The sequence below is a fragment of the Grampus griseus genome, assembly GCF_964374135.1.
Source record: "Grampus griseus genome assembly, chromosome: X".
NCBI lineage: Eukaryota > Metazoa > Chordata > Mammalia > Artiodactyla > Delphinidae > Grampus > Grampus griseus.
This window is the reverse complement of record NC_138999.1, coordinates 111,796,390-111,808,430: the sequence shown is the minus strand read 5'-3', so window position 1 is coordinate 111,808,430 and position 12,041 is coordinate 111,796,390. Positions and strand designations below refer to the sequence as shown.

At 41.0% G+C, this 12,041-nt stretch overlaps 2 protein-coding genes across 3 annotated transcripts in view; one reads left to right on the top strand and one right to left on the bottom strand.

Moving 5' to 3' along the window:
• Positions 1–10,425, bottom strand: part of ARHGAP36 (Rho GTPase activating protein 36) — a gene marked incomplete at its 5' end in the record, with an annotated part of 154,607 nt that extends 144,182 nt beyond the window's left edge. The window contains 2 exons of one of the 2 annotated variants that reach the window (XM_082681780.1): positions 8,634–8,755; positions 10,310–10,425. Of the gene's footprint in view, positions 1–8,633; positions 8,756–9,609; positions 9,674–10,309 lie in introns of those variants that run through there. The other variant, XM_082681779.1, reaches the window with a different exon arrangement.
• ENOX2 (ecto-NOX disulfide-thiol exchanger 2) overlaps positions 9,974–12,041 on the top strand; it is a 283,434-nt gene continuing 281,366 nt past the window's right edge. The window contains exons 1-2 of the mRNA XM_082681777.1: positions 9,974–10,136; positions 11,470–11,529. The gene's annotated coding sequence lies outside the window, so the exon portion shown is untranslated. The remainder of the gene's footprint in view (positions 10,137–11,469; positions 11,530–12,041) is intronic.

The following is a 12,041-nucleotide window of genomic DNA, read 5'->3' as shown; positions in this document are numbered from 1 at the left end:
AACACTGAATACAATTCCTGTGTTTAACCCTGGGCTCCAACCACATACCTAACCTAAGACATAGCCTGAATCCCTAACTCTGGACTTGGAGACTTAACCCTAATTTCAGACTGAAACCTTAACCACGGTCCCACATAGGGACCTCAATTCTATCCATAAACTGAGCCTCTTTCTGGCCATACTCCAAGGCCTTAACTCTGATTAAATTGAGTCCCTAGTCACATACTCACTGGCTATGTCTGGTCCAAGACTAAGTAGTGTAGTTATGACCAGTCCCAGAATGAGTCTCTAACCTTGATCTCCTATTGAACCTTAACTATGGCTACTGATAAGCCCTTAATTCGTGATACAGAGATCCAACCTATGATCAGACATAGCCTCTAAACCTGTCCCAGGCTGAGTCTCAAGCTTGAGCTACAAACTGTGACCTAACTCTGGGATATACTTAATATCCTCCACTGACCACAAAATGAGTGCTCAGCATACGTACTGACCGAGCTCTAACCCTGACCACAAACTGAGGCTCTAACTCGGTCACAGCCTGAGATCTGATCTTGGAAACCTACCCAGCTACAATTTCCACCGACTTAGCACTAACCAGAAAATGACCCCAATATTGGCAACAGAATGACTACTAAACTTGGCCTCATACAGAAACAAAAACATGTACAGAGACTGAACTCTAAACTTGGCCAAAGACTGTGCCTTAATCCTGGCCAAGAAGTGAAACCAAATCTTCTTCAAAGCTTGAGGATATAGTCCAACCACATCTTATGTCCTAATCCTGTTCACAGATAGAACCCTGAACACAGCCACAGCCTGAGACTTAACTCTGTTCATAGATCAAGTTCTAAACCTGGCCAGATACTGAGTTCATAAATCTGACTATGGAATAATCCACTGAACCTGAGCCCCATCAATGGCCACTGATTTTGCCCCTAAATCTTATAGCCTCTAACTGCTTAGCAACTCAGTTTCCGGTCACAGACTGAATTCTTAACTCTCATCACAGACTGAGCCCATAAGACTTAACCTCTAGCCTGAGTTTTCACCCTGAAAATAAAACTTACGCTCCCAAAATGGCTAATGACTGATCCTGAATCTTTGGGGTAGACTGAACCTATCTCTGGCTAAATGCGAGCCCCAGACTGAATCCCAACTCCGACCACAGCTTTAACCTTAATCCTAGCCACAGACACAGCCAACACCAGAAACTGAACGGTTCACCAAAACTTAGCAAAGACTGAACCCAAACTTTGAATAGGAATTAAGGACAAAAAAAACCAAATATTTTTCTTAGTCTTTGCCGAAAACCTAACAAGAGATTAATTTTAACCCTGAGCACAGATACAACTCACCATGGTAAAGGGCGCACCATGGGAGCTCTATTGCTGGGTACATTCTGAGCACTGCCCTGGGACAAAGACTGTAAATCCTGCCCATAATCTGAGACCCAAAGACTAAACCCTAAGCCTGGCTGAAGAACGATTCCTAACTCTACAAGGTTAAATCAAAACCCTCCTCATATTATTAGAACTAACAACAGGCTAAGATTGAGTACTAAACTTTGTCACACACTGATTCTTAACCCCGTAAACAAATTTCACCATATTAGTGGCCACAAACTGAGTCCTAGCACTAGCTTGAGATTGAGCAATCAGCCTGGCCACAATCCTAGCCCTCAACTGGGGAGAGATGTACCCATGACACTGGGCAGGGTAGGGACGCTAAAAATTAGCACAGACTGAACTCTACTACTGATACCAGAATGCCTGCTAAGCACACTAGCCAGAGTCCAAGTCCCAAATTGACAATAGGACATGCACTCTAAACTCAAACCCTGGCAACAGCCTTAGCCCCAAACCCTAATTGCTGCCTGAGTCTCTAAATCTAAACACAAGCTGGATCCTATGTGTTGCCCATTCTCACACTAACTTTATTTGTAGACTGACATATAACATTGGCAGCCAACCTGAGAAACATGTTTACAGTCTTAGCCCTAAAACCTTCTTCATAGTAAGTTTTAACCTGGACATTGGTAATCCTCAAACTCTGGTAAAAGGTTAATCAGATACAAAAATCAGTTGCATTTCTATATATTAACAACAAACTATCTGAAAATTAAATTAAGAAAACATCTCATTTACAATAGCATCAAAGCAACAAAATACGCAGGAATAAACTTAACCAAGGAGGTGAAAGACTTATACACTGGAAACTATAAAATACTGATGAAAGAAATTAAAGCAGATGAATATAAATGGAAAGGCATCCCTCATTCATGGATTGTAGACTTAATATTGTCAAAATGTCCATACTACCCAAAGTGGTCTACAGAGCCAATGCAATACCTATCAAAATCCCAATGGCATTTTATTTTTACTTTTGGCTGCATTGGGTCTTCGTTGCTGTGTGTGGGCTTCCTCTAGTTGCAGCGAGTGGGGGCTACTCTTCATTGCGATGCACGGGCTTTTCATTGTGGTGGCTTCTCTTGTGGCGGAGCACAGGCTCTAGGCACGCAGGCTTCAGCAGTTGCAGCATGCAGGCTCAGTAGTTGCGGCACGTGGGCTCTAGAGCATGCGGGCTTCAGTAGTTGTGCTGCGTGGGCTCAGCAGTTGCGGCACGTGGGCTCTAGGGTGCATGGGCTTCAGTAGATGTGCTGCATGGGCTCAGCAGTTGCGGCACGTGGGCTCTAGGGTGCATGGGCTTCAGTAGATGTGGTGCACCGGCTTAGTTGCTCCGTGGCATGTGGGATCTTCCTGGATCAGGGATCAAACCCGTGTCCCCTGCATTGGCAGGTGGATTCTTAACCACTGTGCTACCAGGGAAGTCCCCCAATGGCATTTTAAATGAAATGGCATTTTAAAGAAAAAACAATCATAAAATTCAGTTGGAACTGAATAGACCGTTTTCCAAAGAAGACATACAAATGGTCAACAGGTATATGAAAAGATGCTCAAGGTCATTAATCATCAGGAAAATGCAAATCAAAACCATGAGATATCGCCTCACACCTGTCAGAATTGCTATTATCAAAAAGAACACAAATAACAAGTGCTAAGAAGGATGTGGTGAAAAGGAAACCTTTGTGCACCATTGGTGGGAATGTAAATTAGTGCAGCCACTATGGAAAACAGTCTGAACATTCCTCAAAAAATTAAAAATGGAACTATCATACTATCCAGCAATTCCACTCCTGGGTATTTATCCAAAGAAAATGAAAAGACTAATTCAAAAATATATATGTGTCCCTATGTTCACTGCAGCATTATTTGCAATAGCCAAGATATGGAAGCAACCTAAGTGTCCATCGATAGGTGAATGTATATGTCCTACTGAGAAAAATAAAAAGCAAAAGACCAATGGAATCTAAAAAAAAAATAGGTGAATGTATAAAGAAGATGTGGTATATATTTATACAATGGAATATTACTCAGCCATAAAAAGGAACGAAATTTTGCCATTTGTCACAACATGGATGGACCTAGAGGGTATTATGCTAAGTGAAATAAGTCAGGTAGAGAGAGACAAATACTGTATGATTTAACATACATGTGGAATCTAAAAACACAAAACAAATGAATGAACATAACAAAACAGAAACAGAGTTATAGATACAGACAACAAACAGGTAGTTGTCAGAGGGGAAAGAGATGGGAGGAGGAGAGAAACAGGTGAGGGAGATTAAGAGGTACAAACTTCCAGTTACAAAATAAATGAGTCACAGATTTGAAATGCACAGTGTGGGGAATATAGTCAATAACTATATAATATCTTCGTATGAGGACAGGTGGTAACTAGACTTCTCATGGTGATCATTTGAAATGTATAGAAATATAGAATTTGTGCTGTATGTGCACCAGGAACTAACATAGCATTGTAGATCAATCATAGTTCAAAAACAAACTCATAGAAAAACAGATCTGATTTGTGGTTACCAGATGCAAGGGGTGGGGGGCAGCAGAAGGAATTGGATGAAGGTGGTCAAAAGGTACAAGCTATTAGTTATAAGATAAATAAGTACTAGTGATGTAATGTACAGCATGATCAATATAATTGACACTGCTGTATGCTATATATGAAAGGTGTTAAGACAGTAAATCCTCTCCTCTTTGGTAACCATAAGTTTGTTTTCTACATCTGTAAGTCTGTTTTTGTATATAGTTTTATTTGTATTATTTTTAGATTCCACATATAAGTGATATCAAAGTGAGAGGGAGGGAGGGAGGAACAAATTAGGGGTACTGGATTAACAGATACAAACCGCTATATATAAAAGATAAGCAATGAGGATTTACTGTATAGCACAAGGAATTATATTTGATAACTTGTAATAACCTATAATGCAGTATAATCTGAAAAAAATAACTGAATCATTTTGCTCTATACCTGAAACTAACACAATATTGTAAATCAAGTATACTCCAAGAAAGAAAGGAAGGAAGGAAGAAAGAAAAAGAAAATTACTTGTTTGCTTTAAGCAAGAGAGAGAGAGGAAGAAAAAGAGAGTACATCCTAATAATTCTCCTCACAAGGAAAAAAATTTGTTTTCTATTTCTTTAATTTTGCGTCTGTATGAGATGATGGATGTTCACTAAACTTATTGTGGTCACCAGTTCTTGATGTATTTGAGTCAAATCATGATGTTATACACCTTAAGCTTATACAGTGCTGTATGTCAATTATATCTCAATAAAACTGGAAAGAAAAAAAATCAGTTAAAAAAAAGTGTCAGTGAGGATGTGGAGAAATTGGAGCTCTTATACACTGTTGGTGGAAATAGAGAATGGTGCAGTCACTATGGAAAAAAGTATGGAGGTTCCACCAAAAATTAAAAATAGGCATATCATTGACATATATATATATATGTGATATATTTATATACATAAACTATTATTCAACCTTAAAAAGAATGAAATCCTACCATTTGTGACAACATAGATAAACATAGAAGACATTATGCTAAGCGAAAAAACCAAACACAGGTGGACAAATATTCATAATTCCACTTATACGAGGTAACTAAAATAGTCAAACTCATACAAGCAGAGAAAAGAATGGTGGTTGCCAGGGGCTGGGAAGAGGAGGAAATGGGGAGTTATTGCTCAGTGAGTATAAAGTTTTAGTTTTACAAGATGAATAAGTTCTAGACTTACAACATAGTGCCTATCGTTAAAAATACAGTATTGTGCACTTTAAAATATGTTAAGAGGATAGATTTCATGTTAAATGTTCTTACCACACACACACACACACACACACACACACACACACACACAGAAAATCCACAAAAGAACAGAAGGAAATTTTTGGAGGTGATGTATATGTTCAGTGCCTTGATTATGGTGATAGTGTCATGGGTATATGCATATGTCCAAACTCACCAAAATGTATATATTAAATATGTGGAATTTTTTTGTATATCAATTATGCATAAATAAAGCTTTTTCAAAAGAAATAGAAGGAAGATTGGCCATGATTTTTGTCCCTTTAATCAGGAAAATAAATTTTTCCATAAGTCAAAGCATATTTCTTTTTGTGCCTCATTGATGAAAAAGCACCTGAGAAAAGTAGTGTTAGTTTTTTTTGTGTGTGTGTATTAGCTTTTAGAGTCTATATTTTGAGGAAGGTAAGGAAAAGGGGTACTTTAAAGGTTTTGGGTTAACCAATCAACAGAACTTGCCACAGCAGGAGCTCAATAAAATTAATATCATTATTAAAGAACTTATCTAAGAATGTTTGACAAATTAATCTCCTAACACACAATCCAGCTACTAATAATGATAAGCTTCTTTCAAGTGTCTAAATAAACAAAAATAAGTGTATTGTGTATGGAACAATACTGGAATTATATAAGCCAGAATGTTAATAGAAAATCAAAAGCTTAATCAGATAGCACCAACACCAGCACTCACTGAACAGAAACTCTACACAAAGTCAAAATAGGACAGCTACCAGCAGAATCAACTCTGACACAGGCCAAGATGAAATGTTAATACAGGTCGCTGACTGAACCAGGCTCTGGCTGCAGAATGAGGTACAACACTGGCCACTGTGACTTAGCTCCACAGACCATTCCAATATGGGCAAAGACAGAACCCTGACACTGGCTAAAGTCAGAAACCACAGCTTGGAAGTACTTTGGGCAAATATGCATCCCAAATTCTGTTCATATTCATCGTTAAAATCCTGGCCACAAACTATACTCTAACATTGTCCATAGATGAAATGCTAACTTTGGTCTGAGACAAAACTAGGGCACATGATAGGTAATATCCTAACATGGCAACAAACTGAATATTAAACTTAGACACTTACTGTGCATTAACAATGGCCACAGCCTGAGGCTTAACACTGGACCAAAAATAAACTCTAACCATGAACAATAATTGAAACTTTACCTGATGAAAGACTGAACATAAATCCTGTTCAAATTCTTATTTAGCCTTTCCCCAGGCAACACAATCAGCATGAACTGTAAGCCCCGACTGAGCTATGATACTGGCCTTTACTGATTCCCAAACCTAGAAATGAAAGTGATTCCAACACGGACCAAAAACTAAAGTCAAACCTTAAGCTGAGCCCTAACCCTGGATGTGATCTGTCTAAGGGTGGTCCACAGACTGAGCCCCAACACTGATCTTATAACACATCCTCTCTTATATAAACTAAATCCTAATACTGGCTAAAATTTGAACCCAAATCTTGTACACTGACTTCACAATGAGTATAACTCAGGCTACACTGGACTAAAGGCAGCCTCAGAATGAGCTTTCACGCTGGTCAGAAATATGCTCTGATCTTTGTCACAGAGAGAACCATGGCTATAACACTGGGGCCTAACACTAATAACAGGCTGGCCCTAAACTTGGTTCCATGGTCCTCTAACCATGGATCCACACTGACTTGTAAAGATAGCAACAGATCGACTAAGCCTTTATCTAAGTCGAAGACTGAAGCCAAACACTTTCCACATTATAAACCTGAACTCTGCCCATGACTTCAGCTGTACACTGGCTCTTCAGCTTTAACCTTGGCCTACCAATTGATCTATAAATACAGCCAGACTGATTTACCCTGGGTCTCTATTTCACAAATTCGTCTTATACTCAAGCATTTTTTCCTGGATGTATTTTCAAGCATACTTTCTAACAACAATACATCAAGCGTCTCACCTTTGTATGTGTAAATACACATACACACACATTCCAATAAGCCTTGTAGAAATATTAAGTGTCACTGCTATGTATTTTCTTTCTTTTTTTTTCTTTTGGCCACACTGCACAGCTTGTGGGATCTTAGTTCCCCAACCAGGGATCAAACCTGGGGTCCCAGCAGCAAAAGCACAGAAGTGCAGAGTCCTAACTACTGGACTGCCAGGGAATTCCACTGCTATGTATTTTAATTATTAATTATTTATTGATAGTTTCCCCCATTAGAATATAAGCTCCAAAGGAAAGAGATATGGTCTGGGCTTTGGTTTTTTTTTTCCCCACTCCTCTATTCCCAACATCTAAAATTGTGCCTGGAATGTTGTAAGTACTCAACAAATATTTGTTGAATGGATGAATGAGTAGTTCCTTGTTATTCTTCTGTCCTCTTATTTGACCTCTCTGCACAATATTCCAGTGATTCTACTTTGTTTTCTGTTGCTTCATCTATCAGACCATTCCTTCTAAGCTTCCTTTGAAGGCATGTTTTCGTCTACCTACTACTTGAATACGGTTATTTTCTAGGGTTCCATACTGAATCTTTGTCCTTCTAAAATTTACTATTCTAAACACTCTCTACATGAAATTTAGTTCATATTTACTTATTTAATTACTATTTATTATTGATGTCTCCCAAATGTTTAGTTCTAACCCAGACCTCTCTCCTGTGCTTCAGACCTACATTTCCTTACAGCCTACGAGGCATCTCCACACAAACGTTACACAGATTCCTCAAATTTTTAAATGTCCCAAACTGAATCCCTCCTATCCCTCACAAAACTTGCTACTCTTTCTGGGTTCCCTATCTCAATGAATGGTACTACCATTCACTCTTCCACATCAGAACTTGGGAGTCACAATGGACGCCTTCCTTTCCCTCCCTTTTCATACCCAAATTGTCATCAAATCCAACTGATCATATCATTTCCTTGCTTAAAATCCTTTGATGGTTCTTTACTGCTTTCAGGTTATATTTTGAACTCATTGGAATGGGCCCCTATTCCTGCCCCATCTAGTTCCTGCAGTATGGAAGTTTTTTTGTTTGTTTGTTTCCTGCACTCTCTCACATCCTTATTTCTCTGTATGGAATAGGATTAACCTCCCTGCCCCAAAGATGACAAATATCTTACTGGTTCACCAAGGCTCATCATTCAAGCATTTCTTTCTCCAGAAGTGGAATGAGTTCTTCCTCTTCTGTGGTCCTACAGAACCCTGTATAGAACTTTTTAGTACACTTTGCACATTGTATAGTCTATCTCCCTTCTTAGATTATGAGCTGCTTCAGAGGAAGGACTATTTTCCAATTCTGTATCAATTGTGACTAGTCCAGGGCCTTGCACAAAGCAATTGGCTGAATAAATTATTGAAACTATTAAATCATCTTCTTCCTTCATGTCACTTGTTAAAATTTTAGGCAATTACCTTGGCAAAATGCAATTCCTCTTTCTTTCCCTTCATTCCACTTGGAGGTCAAAAAGTTGTCCTTAAGAGTAAAATTGTAGTAACCCAATTGTAACGATCCATTCAGCTATAAGGATTCATCTCTAATAAAGAAAAGAAAAGTCAACAGTCAGGAGTGAAATTAGTCCTAATAAACAACCATTTTCTTCAACTTTTTAATCACTTCAAAGTGTTTTGGTGTCCCACATATTCCTTTATCCACATCTTTAAACATACGTTTTACTAAAAAGATAGTTTCTTAAAGAAATATACAGTTATTTCTTATTATTCAAGTTGTATATCTGTTCTAAGCTGCTATATTACACCAATGATCGTGGCCACTGTTCTTCATAGCATGGCTTCATTATAGGTTAAACAGGTTTCTTCTGGCTGGCTTCAATCACATTTCTATGCCTACTGTGACACCATTTCAAAATAAAAAATATGATTCCCAATTAAAAACAAAGTATACATTTTCCAGAAACTTTAGAGTGATTCTAATGCACATGGTTCACACAGAACACACTCTGACAACTTTAAAGGTCCAGTCAAAATTCTAAGCTTATCAGAGCATAAATAACACTTTTTAAAAGCCACTGAATCAAAACTCAATGAGAATTTCAAATCACGATATAAAGTGTTTGCACCCCAGGGCTTCCCTGGTGGCGCAGTGGTTGAGAGTCCGCCTGCCGATGCAGGGGACACGGGTTCGTGCCCCGGTCCGGGAAGATCCCACATGTCACGGAGCGGCTGGGCCCGTGAGCCATGGCCGCTGAGCCTGCGCGTCCGGAGCCTGTGCTCCGCGACGGGAGAGGCCACAACAGTGAGAGGCCCGCGTACCGCAAAAAAATAAATAAATAAATAAAAATAAAGTGTTTGCCCCCCAAATGCAAGTAGCTTAACCAACAGTAAAATCAATCTACAACCTTCATCTGTCCCCACAAGCACAACCCCATACCCCAAGAAGGGAGATTCTCTAAGACAGCACACTCCAAACTACAACATCCAGAATACCCTCCTCGAGCCGAAACTGGGGACAATAGGAAATGCGGGAGGGGGCTGGCGGGGAAGGAATTGTGGGTATATAAAAAGAAGTGTCTTGACTCCATCTCCCCCAATCCCCTGTCTTCACTTGAGTCTCTCCGCCAATGTCAATATTGGATTCCACCCTCCTCCCTCCCCCCACCAGGAAGAACAACCTCCAGAGACTTCAAACTACATTTCCCATGAGGGTAAGGGCTCGGGCCTCCGGCTTCCTTGGTGACCAGTAGCCAATAGGAGACGCAGCTGCGGCCGTGGGGGTGGGTGAGAGTCTGGCCTGGGCCTGGGCGCCGGGCCTAAGCCAGCAGCGCCAGGAGGGGAGTTCCGAAGACTGTCGCCCGGCATGGGGCGCCGCGAGGGTATCGCCCACCCGGAAGCTGCCGCCCCGGCCCGATTTTCCGCGGTTCTATAAGGAGTTGAGCTTCGGTAGCCGGGGAGCTGGAGGTCAGAGAGACAGAAAGCCTGAGCGGCTGAGGCTGGGGACTGTGGGACTGAGGGGGCCTAGGGAGGAGGGTGCTTCCAGAGCCGCGGGCCTCAGCCCTGACTCCGCCCAGCTCCGCCTCCGCGGGGGGGGGGGGGTGTCGGGCCCGCGAGTCGGGGTGGGCTTCTGAGCTCACCGCGCCCGTTTCCCTGGAGACTCGGGAGCGTGGCCTTTTTTCTCTTTTCCCTCAAATCTGCCCGCTGTCTTTTTCCTCCACAACGGCATCCCGTATCCCCCACCCCGGCCTTGTGCCTCCTCAGACATCTGAAGTTAGGGTTCTCCACCAGGGTCTTCCCTGGGCGGCGTCTGGACTCTCCTTGCTGCTTGCAGGAGTTGGGCGATCTCTTTTTCCTCTCTTCTTTCAATTTGCACTTCAGGTTTGGGCACACACCCCTCCCAATGCACACACACCCCTTTTCCTCTGGGGCCATGGGAATTCCTTGCCACGCCCCGGGCGTGACTTTCTGTCAACTTTTCATTTTCCGCCCCTTTGATGGTGAGATCCGGATCGTCGCCATCTCTTTATTGGCCCCTCCAACCGCTTGCCCCTTCCCTGACCAGGTCTTTGGAGCAAAAAGGGTTTCCCCTCAATTTCCAGAAGAGGTGGGGAGCAGAAGAGGGAAGGAATCTCGTTTTTGAGAAATACGTGTTTAAGGTTCACTGCAGTGTTCTGATGAAAATAAAAGGCAAGTTAGACCTATTGTAAAACCGAGTTAGACCTATTGTAAAAACCAGCAAGATTGATGTTGACAAATATTTAAGGGGCACACCAACTACGGAATAAAGTAGACTGCGCAAAACGAGACTGTATTATTTTATTATTACAAACGCGTGCGAAAAGTGCTTAGGAGTTAGTGGACGGGGATACCGATGAGGTTGGGGGGGTTGATCTATGGAAAGTCAAGCCTAACCCTGGAAGTGCTGAAGGCTTGAAACTCTCATCTACCTTCCAGATCAATCCTGGTCGGCTTTGGGAAGGAGATGAATTTTAATTTGGGTTTCGAAAGAGTAAAGTAGACTTGAAATGGGCAAAGAGGAGGGAGAAACTGCTTCTTCATACTGGGGTTGGAATTGGAGAAGGGTAGATAGAAGAGGGAGCACTTGTATAACAGGTGGGCTTCCCTGACTGGAGTAAAACGTGTCAGCAGGGATAGATTGGGGAAGAAATAGTGTTGAAAAGCTTGGGATCATAGTAATAGGACACTTTAAAGCATCCTCATAGTTTGGATTTTATTCTGTATCATAAAATTAAGAACAACAAATTAAGATTGGGTGATTTTTGTTTTCTCATCCTAGGGGAACCTGATTTGAGATCAATTCTTGGAGAACACAAAGAAGTGTGGTGGTATGTTCCAGGTGTGAGTTTAATTTAAACCCAAGAAGGGCTTTGTCTTATAGACTGTTTTGTTTGTGGCTGTTCTTAGCTACACTCTATAGTTGTTACTTTTAAAGCCTAGTGATATAAATTGATTTTCTTAAGAAATGCATTTGCTGTCCTTGTGCATCCTATTACCTGAATTGTAGTCATTTCATTGGGCAACAATAATGATTGCTATTTATTGAGCCCATAAATGTTTTGGCGCTATTATAAGCACTTTGTCACATTATCTTAAGAGTCTTATGAAGCAGGTACTAGTCTTCCCATTTTTCTAGAAGAGGGAACTAAAACGTCAAGAAGTTAAACAACCTACCTAAAGTCACATAGATTGTAAGGAGAGTTGAGGTGGGATTTGGGTGTGCAGATTTCTGACTCCAGAGCCCATGCTCTGTCCACCATGGTTTGCTGGTCCTGCTGTTCACTTTTGTTCTTAACTTTCTATTTGTGGTAAGGAGAGATTATTGTGAGATATATTTGACCATCTTGGCAA